The sequence below is a fragment of the Balaenoptera ricei genome, chromosome 9, assembly GCF_028023285.1.
Source record: "Balaenoptera ricei isolate mBalRic1 chromosome 9, mBalRic1.hap2, whole genome shotgun sequence".
Lineage (NCBI taxonomy): Eukaryota > Metazoa > Chordata > Mammalia > Artiodactyla > Balaenopteridae > Balaenoptera > Balaenoptera ricei.
In genome coordinates, this window is record NC_082647.1 from 56,241,158 (window position 1) to 56,259,392 (window position 18,235).

General features: G+C 36.3%; 1 protein-coding gene across 12 annotated transcripts in view; it reads right to left on the reverse strand.

Moving 5' to 3' along the window:
* Positions 1 to 18,235, reverse strand: part of MTERF1 (mitochondrial transcription termination factor 1) — a 589,841-nt gene that overhangs the window by 282,260 nt on the left and 289,346 nt on the right. For 10 of the 12 annotated variants that reach the window (XR_009505037.1, XR_009505032.1, XR_009505034.1 and 7 more), the window contains one exon: positions 10,980 to 11,123. The exons of the other annotated variants lie outside the window; for them this stretch is intronic. The gene's annotated coding sequence lies outside the window, so the exon portion shown is untranslated. The remainder of the gene's footprint in view (positions 1 to 10,979; positions 11,124 to 18,235) is intronic. 12 annotated transcript variants of the gene reach the window in all.

An 18,235-nucleotide genomic window follows, 5' to 3' on the forward strand; every position in this document is an offset into this window, starting at 1 on the left:
TTTTCATTTTTATTACATTTTATTTTACACAGTGGGAGCTCGGAATGCCAAAGGATGGGGAAATTGAGCTGATTATGACTATCTCAATATCTTGGGTCTGCAAAAAAATTTGGCAATATTTGAGGAATGAGGTTTCTTTGGATATTTACAGAGCTTCCTGTTGGACTAAAGTACTGTCAAAACCTTTCTCTTGGTTCTTAAATAATTCTTTTTCTAAATTGAAAGGGCAGAAAAAGTCATGTAATCAAATTTTGGAGGACTAAAACATGATGATGCATTAAATTTCCAATAGTCTGAGGCTCAGCAGATTATGAAGAGAGGTTTGGATTCCACTATTTGGGATTTAGGATAAGTCAGCAGAAGCTAGGTAGAAATTTAAGAAAATTCATAGTGAAACTAAGATTTCATGACATTATATTTAATAGACAACAAACTCTCTTTGAATACAAATGAACATTAATAAGCTGATTATAAATTAATCATTTCCTAATAAAAGTAGACCCACCAGGGTCTCAACTTGACAACATTTTGATTAATTCATTGTTGGCTGATTGATGATTATTCTGTCTTGAATCACAAAGGCTTTGAACTGAAGTATCTTCTTAGAAAATAATAGTATTACATTTAAAAAAGTAATTTTATTTAACTCATTCCATTTGTGTATCCCTTCATTTAGGTCTGTGTTGGCCAGGGGTCTGATCCTGTCCAGCACACAACTAGTCAGTTCTCAGAAAGCAGCTTGACAGTGAAGATTCTACTAAAATATCCCCACATTTCCCTGAAGCTGAGTTCACAAGGGGAGTATAGAGAAAGATGCAGATTTTCCTTTAGTTTACGTTTTGAGCCTCCCATCAATAACTCTCAATCATCCTTGCCAGGGACCTACACTGAAGTTGTGATGTCATAAGCTGCATAAAAAGATATATTAAAGCTGACACTTAATATGGAAACCCAAGATACTACAGGAAACAGATCTAGATTTAGTACATGTTACCACTTACATTTTAGTGGAATGCCAAATTGTATGTATTATTGGAGGTATACATTTGTCTTTTTTTTTAGATTAGGTAAGATCTGTCCATCTGTCCATCTCTTATTGTTAAACTTGCTCTGAAATAATAACTGATGGGTAATTTCTAATTTTCAAAGAACTTTAGTATTACTTAGTACATTAAGTGCTCATCTCACAAGTGCCATATGAGATAATTTGGTTAAGCATTATTATCCCCACCATTGTCACTTTCTCTAAGTGGCTCAACCGAATTGGTATTCGAATCTAGTCCCCTGATTTTACATCCAACAATCCTCCCTCTCCACCAGAGTTGTTTTCTTACAATCCTAAAATATGTGTGGATTAGCCTTTCTAACCCAGCTCATTTCTATTAAAATATTGTTACTATCTTCATCTTTATTTTCTTGTACTGTTTCCATAAGAACTGAATCACCACATAAATCCCCATTTCTAAGCAAAACTTCTCTTCAGTGTTGCTATAAATTATTCAATAGATTTATCCTGTATCCCAAAGGCTGATGAACTTCATTGTGGAGTGTTATCTTCCCTACACTTAAAAACCATTCAAAATATAAACAGCTGCACGCCTATTGGACCAAGTCTGCATGACAAAATCCTTTATAAAATTTTTTAAAATTTCTGAAATTCCCATAAGCTACTCCATTCAGGGGGGAGGGGAAAATAAGAAATATTCACACTGTACTCAGCTGTTTGAAATGGCTGAGCCAACTTTACTACTGTACCATGGGAGAAATCCAAAGACCAACAAACCAGGTTCTCTATAAGTCTCTTCATTATTATGCTCTCTGTTATAACAAAGTACTTTATCTGGCATCAAAATTACATTAATGCTCTCTGTTCACACTGCTCTTGCAAGAAACAAACACTTCTTTGTGTCTGAGTTTTCCACATGGTTGCCCTGATGAAACATATGCCATTGGAGGACAAATATATTGCTGCAAGTAAAAAAGAGCAAATTAATTCCAGAACCTAGTTAGAGATAAAAGATACCATTTCCTTATTTTTGAAATTCAACTTATATAAAATGTCACACTGGGCTTTATTTGTGGAGGAAAAGCACGCTGCAACTTCATAACTGACAATTTTTCTAACTTGACATTTTGTCCATTGCAAAACTGCTGAACAGAGCTGTGGGCAACTGCTTTCCACTGCTTCTGGCTAGTCCATTCAGTAAATCTTAATGTTACTATTGAAGATGAATGAGCCATCCAAGGTTTTAGCAACTTGATTCCAAAAATCTCTGTAATGTTTTGGTACAAATGCAAAGAGCCAAATTTTGAAATTTCCTGGATCAGAAAGAATACCCTTTCTCAGGAGGACTTGAAGTACTTCCTTTTTCTGATTGAGCTGTGATTCTACAAACCCTCCTTGAAAATTTTGGTACCTCTGCCAGAAATTGGAGAATAAAAGGAAGATACTGTAAATCCTTCTTAATTGTTATCCATAAAAATTAGCAGTAAGTACATATTTCATTGAGTAATTATTTGCTGGAACACCTGATCCAATAGAAAAGAGAGTTTTACACATGAATAGGACGATTTCACTCTCAATCAGCACATCTAAGCCAGTCTGCTACCACATTTCAGACTGAAGCTGAAGTAAAACTGTTTTCCAAATAACTGGATGAAAAGAGAAAATTAAAACAAGTTTTAACAGTTATGCAGGGTGCAATCTGAATGAATTCAAGATTTGTTTGTGTTTATTTTCATTGAATTTACGTGTAACAGTTTATGAGCTTAGACAGCCTTGGATATATCCATGGAAGCTAACAGAAACAGTATGCTGACCCTAAAATTCTGATATAACATTCATTCTTTGGAAATAACACACCTCTTCCATCACCATGCAGCCCAGTTTCTGATGTATATAGGGCAATTCACAAATAATGAATGGAAGAATAAATAGGAATAGAGTGCTGGTTTTTTGGTAAATGATGCCTTCTTTCTCTTGGGAGACATAACCATTCATTCTCTTACAGAGTGCTCTTGAAAAAAATAATTTGATCTTGATGCTAATGGTCAAGTATGAGTTAGAAGAAGTGTAGGGAAGGATGCAAACAAGTGCTAGTCAGAACTTTACTGAACTGATGGTCATGTCCTATTCCCACTTCAGAATTTGTCCCTATATCAATTCTCTTTAAGGAAAAAATAACAGGAAATTAATGGAAAAGATTACTGCTTTAACCCCATTTAAAAAAATCCTAGACTATAACCCTTCTCTGGAATTTAAAAATTGGTCTTGAAATACTTCGGTCCTCAGCATTTCGGAGTTAGAGCAGCACTACACTGCATCCTGGAGTAGAAGGACTTTGCAGGTTTGCAAAAAGTCTCTGTAATAGCAACAGCGAAAAGTCTCTCTTGGGTAATATTTGCCCAGTGTATCTGAGTCTCCCCATATGCAGAATTCCCAGTGGCTTCAAGGAGATTTTACATCCTAGAAATAGGTTTTAAAATTCCAGATCTCACCCAACACTTAGAAGAGGGGACTATACTTTTCTTCCACTTTGACATCTTAGTCACAAATATTCTCTATCTTGTTAAAATCAATTAAAAGATAAAATATGTCATGTTAAAGTAACAAAATAGAAGAATCTAATGGATCTTGAGTGTCAAAATACAAGCACAGTCAGCCAAAAGAATAAGTTTTCCAATTCAAATTATGTTTGTGGATGGTTTTTGTCAGGTAAGAACAATAAGAGAGGAATAAAATATAAATAGCTGCAATATAATAAAAAGAGATAGACTACTATATGACTACAGTCACTAATTATAGAATAAAATGTGAATGGCAGAATGGCTTTGCTTTATAAAGAGAATTAGAATGGAGCTTATCATAGTGAATAGGAAGGAGAGTTGAAGGGACTGAGGGGAGGGTTGCTAGAAGAGAAAGAGGGATTTGTTAAATTTATTGAATATCTACTACAGGTTTACTACGCGTACTATATTAATAGCTTAAAAACAAATTATTCAGAGGTACAATTGTTTACAGACACAGTTCACCCTAAGCTTTATAACATTTTAGATTTTTGAATGGCTTATCCTGTTGGTGCTCTGCAGATGAATGATCTGGTCATTCAGGTCACTTGCCTCTGAATGGCTGGGAATCGCATTTAAATTAGAAATTATGTGGAGTTGATGGAAATAGCCCCCAAGTCAAAGGAATTGGGTTCTATCCTCTATCTTGTCTTTAATGCACAACAGGGCCTTTGGTGGTTAGTGTACAACTTCAACCAACACTACGGCACTAGGGCCTGGCTCACATTCATCAACTAACATTTGAAAACTGGCTATTTTAGTGGAAGAGTAAAACTAGGTGCAACTGAATAAATGTTAATCCATTCAAATGCTTCATCATAAAATCCTAAAAGGTATAAGATTTGACTCCTGAAATTATGAGGGATCTGAGATTTCTTTTTCCTCTCCGCTAATGTTAATTGTCATCTACCTAATAAAACTCTAAATCCATAAACCTTTTATTCCTAAAATGTATCATTCCTTATATAGGAATTATCCTGAGGAAATAATCTCTATAAATTCTGGCTATAATAGTGTTATTTATAATAGCCCCAAATTTAAAGCATCATAAAAATCCATAAATGTGATATTTGTTAAATGAATTAGAGTTAAAACAAAATATAATGGGAAATGATATTTTAAAAGAATGGAAAGAATGCCAGTGAAAATGGCAGAGTAGGAAACTCCAAGGGCCCATCTCTCAACAGAAACACTGAAAAGGCTGGCTAAAAATGTCAGAATCAACTCTGTCAGAACAATGGAAGATAATCAAAGATTTACAGCAGTCAAGCAAATGCTTAATCAAGAAACCCTCTGAAACCCAATAGGAGAACTTTGTGGTGTTTTAACTTACCTTTGTCCCACCCAACTCCCTCTAGCACAATGACAGTCTTAAGGACAGCAGCCTACATCCCTGGTATGGATTCCTGGTGCTGGCGGAAACAAAGAGGACTTTATTCCCAAAGAATCAATTACTTCACATGCAAATAGATTAAGTTCTCCAATTAAAAGACAGAAATTGGCAGAATGAATTTTTAAAAAAAAAAATGATCCAACTAGGGCTTCCCTGGTGGCACAGTGGTTGAGAATCTGCCTGCCAATGCAGGGGACACGGGTTCGAGCCCTGGTCTGGGAAGATCCCACATGCCGCAGAGCAGCTAGGCCCATGAGCCACAACTACTGAGCCTGCGCGTCTGGAGCCTGTGCCCCGCAACAAGAGAGGCCGCGACAGTGAAAGGCCCGCGCACCGCGATGAAGAGTGGCCCCCGCTTGCCACAACTAGAGAAAGCCCTCGCACAGAAACGAAGACCCAACACAGCCAAAAATAAATAAATTAATTAATTTTTAAAAAACGCATTACATATTTAAAAAAAAAAATGATCCAACTATACAACGATACTATCCTGTCTATAAGAGACTCACTCACTTTAGATCCAAAGGCACAAACAGGTTGAAAGTAAAGGATGGAAAAAATATATTCCATGCAAATAATAACCAAAAGAGAGCTGGGGCTTCTATATTAGTATTTGGTAAAATAGATTTTAGGTCAAAATTATTATAAGAGACAAAGAAGAACATTATATATTGACAAAAGGGTCAATATATCAAGAAGATATAAAAATTATAAACACATACACACATAACAACAGAGCCCCAAGATGAAGCAAAACTTGACAGACTTGAAGGGAGAAATAAGAAGTTCCATACCAGTAGTTGGAGACAATTATACCCCACTTTGAATAATGGATAAAACAACTAGACAGAAGATTAATAAGGAAGTAGAGGACTGGAATAATACAAAAACTAACTAGACCCAAGACACATATACAGAACATTCCACCCAACAACAGTAGAATGCATATTATTCTCAAGTGCACTTGGAACATTTTCCAGGGTAGACCATATATTAGGCCACAAAATGGGTCTCAACAAATTTTAAAAGATTGAAATTATACAAAGTATCTTCTTCAGACCACATGGAATGAAACCAGAAATCATTAACAGAAGGAAAATTGTCACTCACAAATATGTGGAAATTAAACAACATACTCTTGAACAACCAATTGGTCAAAGAAGAAATTACATAGGAAATAAGAAAATACTAGTTGAATGAAAATGAAAATGAATCCAAGGACTCTGAAGGATAAATGAAATCATTAAAATGTAAAAGTATATATATTCACATGGGAAGATGAGCTCACATTACATCAAGTTTAAAAAGAAAAAGGCCAGCTGAAAAATGTAGATGTGTATAGAAGGATCCTATTAAAATACCTCATACACACATATTCACACAAGCAGAAAAGCATCTGAAGAGATCACAGAAAATATCCATTATGATTATCTTTAGTTGATCACCTTTGATATTATGTTTATTTTTCTTCCTGTTTATCTGTATTTTCTAATTTTCCCTAGTGAATATGTATTACCTGTGTAAATTTTAATTAAAATTTAATAAAATACAAAGTCAAATGAAAAACAAAAAGTTATTATGAGGAAATAATTGCACATGTGGTTTTGGATAGGATTATTTCTTCAGTTACTATACTTTAAAACATAAATTCACTGAAACAAGCAGCTGAAGAAAAGGACATAGAGATTATTTAAAACCAGCAAAATATTGTATGCATATTACAGGCAAATTTCAACAAAATTATTACCTGATGTAGACTTTTGAAGAATTTTTTAATCAGAATATTTAGCTACTGCCCTGATTTCTCTTTGATGTGATTTACAGTTGGATAACTTTGGCTTCAAGGAGAAAGTAAACATACCCTAGCATTAAGAAACACTATTTCAGGAGAATGATTATTTCACTGCTACCAGTATTTGAAGCAGGCATTTCAAGATGATTGATCCTCTGAGGGAAAGAAAGGAATTTCCCCTTTTCGACAATCTGGGGCTCTTTAAAACTCAGCAGTGCTTGCTTTGTTTCACGTTGTTGGAAATCCCGCTTTGCATTATATTAGTTTCAAGGATAAAAATGTTGTGGGAATAAAACATCCAAATACATTTTTTTTCCTCTGGAGCCTTGTCTTTATTCTAATGTGAGAACACTTTTATCATCTCAAAATCATGTGTAAATTTGGTGAGGAAAACTCAAGTCATAAAATGTGAATCAAATCATAAAATATGGACTTAACTGGCAACGGAAAAGCAAGAAGAGGTTTCTTTTGTCTTTATTTCTGACCTTAGTACCAAGTATGGATTGCCTTTATGAAAGAATTAAGCTTGAGAACTCCACTGCCCCATCACAGAACAAACAGGGAAACTGACAGTACTCTTTCCATTATTTTCTGTAATATAAAATGCTATTCAGTGGGAGAATTATTTTTAAATTCCAAATTTAAAAAAACACACGAATAATGTAAGGATTAATGTATGTTTGTAAAACATTCAAAATTTCTCAAAAGAAATCCAGTTCCACATGACCCCTGACATTTCTTAGCCCTGCATCCTGTTTCTCACTAGCTTTGTTCTCAGAGAAAAGGACCTCGTCTTTTTCCCTTACTCACTACACTGACTTTTCTAGTTTTCCTCAACATTTAGCTAAGTGATGGACCTTCCCCATTTTTGTATGTGAAGTATGCCATCCTCTCTGGCCACAAGCAGGAACTTCTTATGTGTGTTAACTGTATATCTATTTATATCTAATTTATGACAAATAGTAAAATGACATTGCATAATGAATTCAAGGAGGGAAAAAAATGACAATTTGTAATGCCTCAGAGCTACCTAGAGAGAAATTACAGACCTCCTCCTAGATATGGGTTGCTGAAAATCAAGACAAAAATGGTCTGGCTTTCTCTGTCCAGAGGATATCTATGAGGTACACTGTTAGAAAAAGAGCGTCCCGACTGAATTTTTTTGCTTGTTTTCATCCACTGTCATTAGATTGTGTATACTTTCACAGTCAGAAACATTTCCTCAAACATATTCCAGTGCCCTAGATGTTTATTAGACTCAATGAATTTTAATTCATGTTTCTAATGATTCCCTGCAGAGTTGGGAATCCAAATAGGCACTGGGAGGAAGATCCAGCCATGAGGCCAGTGTAGGCTCTTCTCCCATTGCCAGTGTGATGTCAGCTGACGAGGCCAGTAGCAAAATCAGAGGGCCCCCTCCATGGGCTGATGGTGGTGTTTTATCCCTTACAGACCCACAGCTCTTTAATACTCAATCCATTAGTATTTGCTCATTTCAGTTTCTACCACTACCAAAAAAAAGACAGTTTTCGTAGTAAGATTGACTTCTATTATCTTTCTTAGAAATCATAAGTGATATTAATTAATTTTTTGTTCTTCATTTTTTAAGTAACATAAACCAACAAATAATGGAATATGGAAAAATAGTGTTGGGGACAAGAATAAACATTTTACTTAATATCAATTGAATGCATATGATGGAGTATAGTATTCAGTATATTTTTCCATCTGTTAAATCCGTTGTTCTAAAACTAGAATTCAGAGATAAAGCAAGTATAGAAACAGTGTGCATGACATATAATAATAATGTACCTTAGTTATGAATGTTGAACTGATGATAAATTAATAAGTAAATTGTCCTTCTAGCACACTTTTGGGTGCCATTGAGTCTGTTTCTTAACTCTCTATTTTATTCCACTGGTGGATTTGTCTATTCCTGTGATAATTCCATACTGGTTTATAGTGTGCCTTGATATCCAGCAGAGTATGGACCTTGTAGTATCTTTGGCAGATGCCAGAATTAGACCTGTTTCTCCTTTCTGGACTACATACACTGATTCCTTTTTATAGATGGAAGTTACACAATACCAGAACACAGGCGCTAGTCAGAGTTTTAATTTCCCTTTATTTCTTATCAAGTAGAATGCCAGGTAATACCGATATATTTCCTGCTCTTCTTTCAACCCTCTACTGAACGTGAGACTCTTCAACAATCTGAACTGTTCTGAGTCTCAGAGCCAGCACTAATCTCTCATTAATCTCAGATGTATCCATGTTGGGGGGAACAACGGAAACAACAGAAGAGTCTTCCACCCTGCAGCTAAGTTTTTGCAGGCATGACTGAGCTATTGAACTACAGGGAGTTTTCTCATCTATGAATATAGTATATATCTTTATTTACTAAAATTTTTTTTATTGTTTCCAGAGCTGTCTATAAAATTTCTTGTAGGTTTGTTACTAGGTGCATTGTACTATTTATTCCTATTTTGAATGGGGTATTTTCTTCTAATGCATTTACTAACTGGTTATTGATCACACATAGGAAAATGTTACTTTTGTTCTGTTTTGGGTTTTTTTGCAGTAGTCTTTTGGAGAATGATTTTATTGAAGAAACTTTATCTGCAGAAAAGCATATGTCTCAATACAGTTTCACAAACTCAGTACAGCACCCAAGTCGAGAAAAGATGTCTCCTTTGTTCTCCCTTCCCACCACTGCCTCCACCCGAAGAGTAACTGCTATCCTAACTTCAGACACCGTGGAACATCTTTACCTCGTTTTCAATTTTGTATAAACGTACTCAGACAGCATGAACTCTTTTGTGTTTGCCTCCTTTCATCCCACATTATGTTTGCAAGATTCATCCTTATTGTATATAGTTGACATTTGTACATTCTTATTGCTGAAAAGTACTTTCTTTTTTTTTTTTTTTTTTTTTTTTTGCTAATATACTACAATTTGGTTGTCCACCCTACTTTTAAGGGCATTGTGTAGTTTGGGGCTATTACAAATAGTACTTCTATGAACACTCTTCAACATGTCTTGTACATTTGAACTTGTTTATGCATTTTTGTTGGTTTCACACCTAGGAATGGAATAGCTTAGTCACAGATTTAAAAGGTACTGCCAGGGTTTCCCTGGTGGTGCAGTGGTTAAGAATCCGCCTCCCAACGCAGGGGACACGGGCTCGAGCCCTGGTCCGGGAAGATCCCACATGCCATGGAGCAACTAAGCCCGTGTACCACAACTACTGAGCCTGCGCTCTAGAGCCCATGAGCCACAACTACTGAAGCTTGCATGCCTAGAGCCCGTGCTCCGCAACAAGAGAAGCCACCGCAGTGAGAAGCCCGTGCACTGCAACGAAGAGTCGCCTCTGCTCGCCACAGCTAGAGAAAAGCCCGCGCACAGCAACAAAAGACCCAATGCAGCCAAAAATAAAATAAATAAAATAAATTTATGGGAAAAAAAAGGTACGGCCAAACAGACGTCTACAGTAGTTGAACCAATTTATAGTTCCATCAGCAGTGTATGAGAGTTCCAGTTTAACTTAGTACATAAACCATCAGTATTCCAGAGTTCCAGTTGTTCCATACCTCTGTTGACACTTGGTATTCTGTACCCTTTTCTAGTCATTTATTGTAGTAGTGTGTAGTATTATCACACCGTGGCTTCAATTTTGCTCTTCTCTGATGACTAGTGAAGCCAGGTACCTTTCCAATTGTGTCTAGACCATTTGGATATCATTTATGAAATACTTGTTTAAGCCTTTTGGTCATTTTTCTTTTGTGTTGTCTATCTTTTTCTTATTGCTTTATAGGAGTTTTTTAAACATCCTGGATATGAGTCCTTTGTCAGATGTATGTATTGCCAACAGCTTCTCCCACTGAGGACTCTTTAATGGTGGCTTATGGTGTAATTTACCATTTTTTCTTTATAGTTACTGTTTTTTGTAATGAGTTTTAAAATTTTTGTCTACTCCAAGTTTATGATGATGACTAAGCTATTGATTATTAGATGCCATTCCTCCATCTGGCCACTTTGTTAATAAACCTTCTTATTGGTTCCAATAATTATGATGTGAGATCCTTTTTTTTTTTTTTTTTGGTAGGTAATCATATCATTTGAAGTTATCGACTGTTTTAGGTCTTGCTTTTCATATAAGTCAAGAAGTAACTGAAACATATGATTAAATTGACATAAACAACATAAGATCGTATTGTTTTACATACCAGGAAGTTCCAAGATAGGGTGGCAGCAGGTACAGCATGTCAAGTTCCAGTTCTGCTTTAATGAAAGTCTCTTTGCTTTGTTATCCTCCTATGTTAACTTCATCTTCAGGCTGGTAGCCAGGTGTTGCAGTAAGCCCTGGTTTGCTAAGAAATATGTAGGAAATGTTTCATCATGATTGAATGTTAATTATTACCAAATGCTTTTATTGCTATGATTGAGTTAATACTGTTTTATTCCCTTAAAGTGTTGAGTAATATACCAATTTATTTTCTAGTTTTGAACCATTCTTGAATTCCTCAGGTAAATATATTCTTAGATATCTTCTTTTAATCTCCTGCTGGATTCAATTTGCTAATATTTTATATAACATTTTGGATTCTTTGTTTATAACAGAATGGGCCTATAATTTTATTTTCTTGTGTGGTCCTCAGCTTAATTTGGTATCAGGGTTAAGCTGAGTGGCTTAATTCCTCATATTTTTCTGATACATTAGAAATTGCAGTTGATCCTCATTATTTGTGCATTCTGTATTTGTGAATTTGCCTACCAGTTAAAATGGATTTGTAGCCCCCAAATCAATACTTGCAGCACTTTTGTGGTCATTTGGAGACAAATGCAGAGAGGTGAGACTTTTGAGTCATCCCACATGTGCATTCCCAGTAGAAGTCAAACAAGGCAATGCTCTGCCTTCTTGTTTCAGCTCTCCTACTGTGATCAAGTATCTTTTTCATGGTCTACTTAGTGCCATGTCTTTTGCATTTTTTGCTTTTTGTTGGTGATTTTGCAGCTTAAAATGGTCCCCAAGCATAGTGTTGGCATGTTGTCTAAAGTTCTTAAGCAGAAGAAGGCTATGACATGCCTCATGGAGAAAATCTGTGTTTCAAGTAAGTTTTGTTCAGGCATAAGTTATTGTGCTGTTGGCCACGAGTTCAATGTTAATGAATCAACAATATCTATTAAATAAAATGTTTTTAAACAGAAACATACATAAAACAAAGTTATGTATTGATCAGTTGGTGAAAATGTTGTGGCCAGAGGCTCACAGGACTAACCCTATATTTCCACTATGAGCAATAATTCAGGGTTCACTAATTCAGTGTTAATAATGACTTTATAGAGCATAATTGCCACCAATAACAAGAACTGACTGTACCTATTGTTTGCAGAGTTGACAGCAGTCACCTTCGTGCCTTTTGCAGAGACAGATCAATAACTACCATTTTGATTTCTTTTCTGGTCTTGGTCTATTCAAGTATCCTACTGGGCCAATTTTAGTAATTTACACTTTTTTTAAAAAGTGTCTGTTTCATCTGATATTCACATTTACTGGTGTTCCTTCTTATAATATTTTATTCCCCTGTGTATGTTCCATTTTGGTTACTATTCTTAATATTTGGGGTATCTGTTTTCCTTTGATTCCTGCCAATGTCTATCTTTGGTGTTTGCCTATGAGTATTTTCAAATAATGAGGTCTTATTTTGTGATTATTTGCTATTTGTTTGTTTTCTGTTTCCTTAACATCTTCTCATATCTTTATTAACTCCTTCCTTCTCTTTTTTTTTTAAGTTTAATACAGTCCATTTATTTTAATTATTTCTTATATTCTAAAATAAAATCATATTTAACACTTTAAATTTTCCCTTGACTCTCTTTGGCTGCATCCCATAAGATTTTATATAAAATTTTTGCTGCTGTGTACAAAATATTACAAAATATTTTGTAGCTTAATTTTTATTTTCTTGAACCCAGGAGTTATTAGAAGTATCTTTCCAGAGTACTAATTATTTTAATTAATTAATTTCTAATTTTACTGCACTGTCATCAGCGAACATGGCTGCTGTATGTGGTAAACTATTGAAAATTTTATTTCTTGCTCTAGTACTAGGCTGAACACGAAGCTTCTTAGAAAGGTCTTGAAATAATACTGTTGTGCATCAGGGAACAAGCTTCACTGTTTTCAAAATTTCCCTGGCTATCTGCAAATGCTAACTCCTCCCCTCCACCAGGGAGGGGCTGCCAGGCCCCACCCGAATGCTAGTTTGCCCTTCTTCTTTGATCTCTTCCCACCTCTAAGACCTAGAGCTGGTCACTTCCTCCAACGCAGTCAGGGACTTCCTTTTTGTCTTATAAGCCCTTTCTACCTGTATCTTACAATAAACATTGACATTCATATTCCTGAGCTCTGTTTTTGATATGTAAAAGGGAATTCTGGAATTTGAAATCTGTTTTCTCTCCCACATAAGCCTGACCTTTAAAATTATTGCCTTACTACAGACTCAAAAAGCCTAATTTGAGGCTGAGCAATGACTTTATTGTTTCAGAAGACATATATTCAGGCCCTGAAGCACTGAAACCCGCTGATTCAATGGAAGGGAAATCACATGGCATAATGATTTAAAGGGAATTAAAAATACCTTGACTTAACATTTTAAAAAATACCCAATTGATTCTGATTGATTTGATTTTTTTTGTGATCCAATTGGCCTGAACTTCATTTAGCAGCTTACAGTAACCAGCTGTGGTAAATTATTTTTCCACCATTCTTTTTCTCCCCCCTCCTCAGCTGAGACATATTTTTAGCAGAGACACTTCCCAATGTCACTAGCTTGGAGTTTGGCCAGGTGACTTGCTTTGGCCAATGAAACATGAGAGGACTTACGTGCACTACACTCAATCAGACTTTAAATGTGTATGTGTGGTTTGGTTTGCCCTCTCACATTCTTGCAATCCACCATGAAGAGATTGTCCCAGGGCACCACAGTTTCTTCATTCTGAATCCCAGAATAAGGACACATACGGAACAGACCTGAATCTAATCCACATCCTGGTGCCAAGTCCAGCCAAACCCACCCCAACCAAATCTAGCTGAGTCATAAGTCAATCCACAGACCTCTGAGCAAGAAACCAATGTTTGTTGTTGTAAGTCAACTGAGATTTGGGGAGTTGTTCATTAAATAGCACTATTGCAGCAAAAAGCTGACTAATACAGTAATCTTGCAGTAAATTATTCTTGCATGCTCTATATTTTATATGGTTCATAGTAGATTTAATTCAAATTATATATCTGATTCTCCAGTTTAATCAAGTCTCCATATGAATTAGCAAAGAAATAGTTTGTACCATATAGTTTTGCAACCACACTTGGGAAATGTATCTGCATCTTCCCATCAGGTCAGAAATATTTCAACTGGTTTCTACTAGCGGGTCAGGAACCTAGCAAGGTCTTCACATATGCAAGGCCTCCTACTGCATCTTAGAGTACAGCCACTCTTACAGGCTTTATGTTGGCTCAGAATAACATACAATCCAGTGGGAGGATAAGTACAACAATTTCCTCACGACCAGCTGTTCATTTACATAACTCCAGCACAAGGGCAGCATCCTATCAATGTGATGATGGGATGAAGTAGGGACGAATCTCAATATTCACATATTACCGTGGGTATCTATCTCCTCCACCTATGCTGACATCTGTGATGGCCTTTCTAAATAACTCAGGGCATCAGAGGGTTGCTCTTTCCCACAAGCCAAGATAGCTTTGGCAAACACATCTGTATAATGTGTGCACTGGGCACATTTCCTTGTTGAATTATTCAACTAAATCTGATAATGAGAGCACATTGACACAGTTAAACACTCAGGTGAATAAAGGATTCACTTTGAAGTGCAGAAATTTTTGGAGTCATCTGTGTTTTAACAAGTGATGATTCTCACGACCCTCATCCAGGGAGGAAGAAACTTTAGAAAAGGTAAACTAGAGTTGAGTATGCTGGAGGCTTTTTCTGGCATGATTTGAAGGAGAAGAAAGGTGAGGCAGTTTCCAGTGTTCATTTGAGCCACCAATCTTTCTTGAATAAATGTAATGATTTTAAGAGCCAGAAAAATGAGACTCGGTTCTTAAGCAAATCTTATTCCTCTGAACTCTAATGGGACATAGAGATGAACACAAGTATAGGTATCAACACATCTGATTTCTGATCTTCCCTCTGTAAAGCCCCTCATGCACAACCTTACAAAAACCTTGTGCTTTTTTCACCTCAATTCTCACTCTGTAAAATGGGAGAAAATTGACTGATCCCCCCTTTATTACCATAGTATATATTATAAAGCATCAACAAAACTTTTTGCAAATACAAGGGCCATCCAGAAATACAAATTTGGGTAATAGTTGTATTTAAATATGATGCATACATTATGAAACACCTGACAGTCACACTGGCTGTCTCTACAATAAGGACATCATTACCGATAGTGGTTTGGCGCTTGGCAAATGCCAGCTTGTATTTTTATTAGCCTGCCCTGTCTCTCCAACTGATCTGTATATCCTTACAAATAAGGACTATTTCTCAACTCTCTTTTAATCTTCATTACTTAGTACAGTATGGAAAGCACAAGGTAGGTGATCATTGATTTTATAATAAAGGTAGTTAATAGTTGCCATTTGCTGATCCTCTTCCATGTGCCAGACCCTGTGCTAGGCATTTTACATACACTGTCTCTAATTCATACAACTGTACAATAACTCCAAAAGAAAAATTTATTCCCATTTTACAGATCAAGAAACTGAGGGTCAGAGAGATTATGAGACTAAGCCTAGGCTATACTGCTAGTTTAATAAGAATGATTATGCATGTAATGAATAAAACATATTTTAAGTAATTACATGGTCATAGTTAATAGTTTAGAAAAGCAGGAACTAAAATAAAGCATCACTAGTAATTGCTAATTGTTGACACAGTTCACTATTCTCATCAACTATTTAGTGTCTGCTAGGATCAGAGAACTGCCATGAGTGTTACTTAACCTCTGAACCCAAAGCTTTCTTTCAGTGTCTAGAAAAGAAATTAAACTGTGTGAATGTTCATTTCTTAACATGGAAATAAGTTCAGTCACCTAAGATGTCTGTCTCGTCTAAATCTTTCTTTCCAAATGATTATATCTAACTTATGAAGTGATATTTGTCAAAATTTCATGCTTACTTGCCATTGAAATCATGTCTACCCAGTCATATCTATATTTTATACACTATTTGCCCCAAATTATATGCTCAAGAAGAAAACTGTAAAAGCAAGAGAAGAGAGAGAATTTATAAAAGTTGGGTGTTATTTCTCCAGTGACCTCCTCATGATCGTAATCTGATAATGTGGATGAATCATTTAGATGAGTTTCTTCCTCCGAATATTTCATTCACGATCAGGAAAGGACCACTTAGCTAACCGCTCTCTTTTTGCCTCTGAGGCAATGACAGCCCAGACACATGAAGTGACCAGACTGCGGTCAGTCAGCTGGCCAGGGTCAGAGTTACAGTTAGAAGCCAGGCTTTCTTTCCATTACCCTAACCCCAAATTTCCAAATTACACTTTTTAAAATGCACTATCCTTTTCTTGTGTAATAATTAAGAAATACAAGCTTAAGGAACATATAGTTTCCTTCTGTCTTGAATTAGCCAGTGACTTGAATAGTAAGCCTTCAAAAATATATAGTAAATCTAATTTTAAAAAATCAACTCTGCTTAGCCACAGCTGCAGGAGCACTAGGCAGCCCTTTCTCGTTTACAAAGACCTTCACATTTAGTGCTGTATTTAGTTCTCACTGCAATTCTGTGAGCTGTTATTGTGATCTTGACTTTGTAGACGAGGAAACTGTTGATCAAAGAGACTAAATCATCCACCTTGTGGGTGGCAGAGCCAGAACTCTAAAATGGCTTCATAAACTTGACTTCATTGATTCCTCCATTTCAACACAATTCCTAATTCTTCTCATGGAAAAGTTGTCTGTCTCCCAGTGGGATCAAGCTCTGCCTCGCAGGGTAGAGAGTTTTGGCCAAGAGTGACTGCCAGGCCAGGGACTACATTCTCAACCCTATGCCCCTTTGGTTGGGGCCATGTGATGAGCGCTCATCAGTGGAACATGAGCAGAAGTGTTACGTGTCAGAAGCAAATGTGCCTTTACACTCTCTCCTTCCCCAACCATTGGCTTGCGTTGTTGTCCAGGGTGTCCTTGGAAGGCACGTACTGAAGATGGCAGAGCTGCTGAGCCAGAGTCCCTGAATAACAGTGGAACAACTGTGCCTTCCACCACTCTGCTCTGTTAACCAGTAATATCCACAACGGACTGCTATATGAGCAAAAAAAAAAAAAAAAAAAAAATGTTTCTTGTGAAAGCCAATGAAATTGTGGGGTTTGTCTGCAAACCTAGCTAGCAGTACCTTAGCAAAATGAATATACTTTTTATTGGAGGAGAGAATTCAGATTTCTGTTACTTCTTGACAAATCTCTATAAGCACATGTTTACTAATTTACTGACTTTAATTTTACTAAATGGAAATGACTCTCCTGAGTCATTTCCCAATGACCGCCTTTTCTCTCTTGATTTTCCATTAGTTTAAGGTTAATGATAATTACTAGACTATATTTCTATGTATGGTACTCAAACAGAAGTGCCATAAAAGCACATTTATGGCATAGTTATTTGTAAACTAGTTATTTGTATTTATAAATAGATACCTGACAAAAAAATTTTTAAAGGACTCCTGTCTTTTAAACCCTTTCAAGCACTCCTCCTCTTCAAAAACATTTTTTGAGGAAAATCTACATCTCTGACTGGGAAAGAAGTGGTGGTCTGGAATTAATCAGTAAGGATTTACTGTTTCCTAGGAATATAGTTCATACAAGGGCTTCCCTGCTGCTTGACAACCCTCAGAGCTTTACCACTGAGGATGCTCCCTCAGGAACACACAGGACCTGTTGTCTGGGCACTGCTTCCAAAATGTGGCCTAAAACATATGCCAAAACCTCACATCACCCACATTTCTCCACCACACAGCGGGTCTGAGGCCTTCATTCTTTTCATTCCCTTGATGCGGCTGCTCCAGGAGTGACGAGTAGGAGAAATGATGGTTTTGAGAAAGGTACCTCAAAAATTATTTTGACAACTCCCTCCTCCACTCTAAGCTTTAAACTTTCTCTCTCCCCACAGTGTTAAGGCATTGCTCCTCTTAATATTTCAAGTCTAAAACCAGAATCAAAAGTCTGAAAAATAGGAAAGTTTTGCCAACAAAGAAGTCCCCATAGCAAATGATAAATACCCCAAGTGCTTTTTGGAAACAATCCTGAAAGCAAAGTTTGGTCACTAGAGTAAATCCCCATAGAAAAAGAAATAAATCTCTGTGACATCTGCTAATGTACACCATTTCCCTTAAACACCTCTTCCTGTCCACTTTCCACACCTCCTTCCCCCTTTTCCCAATGCTCCT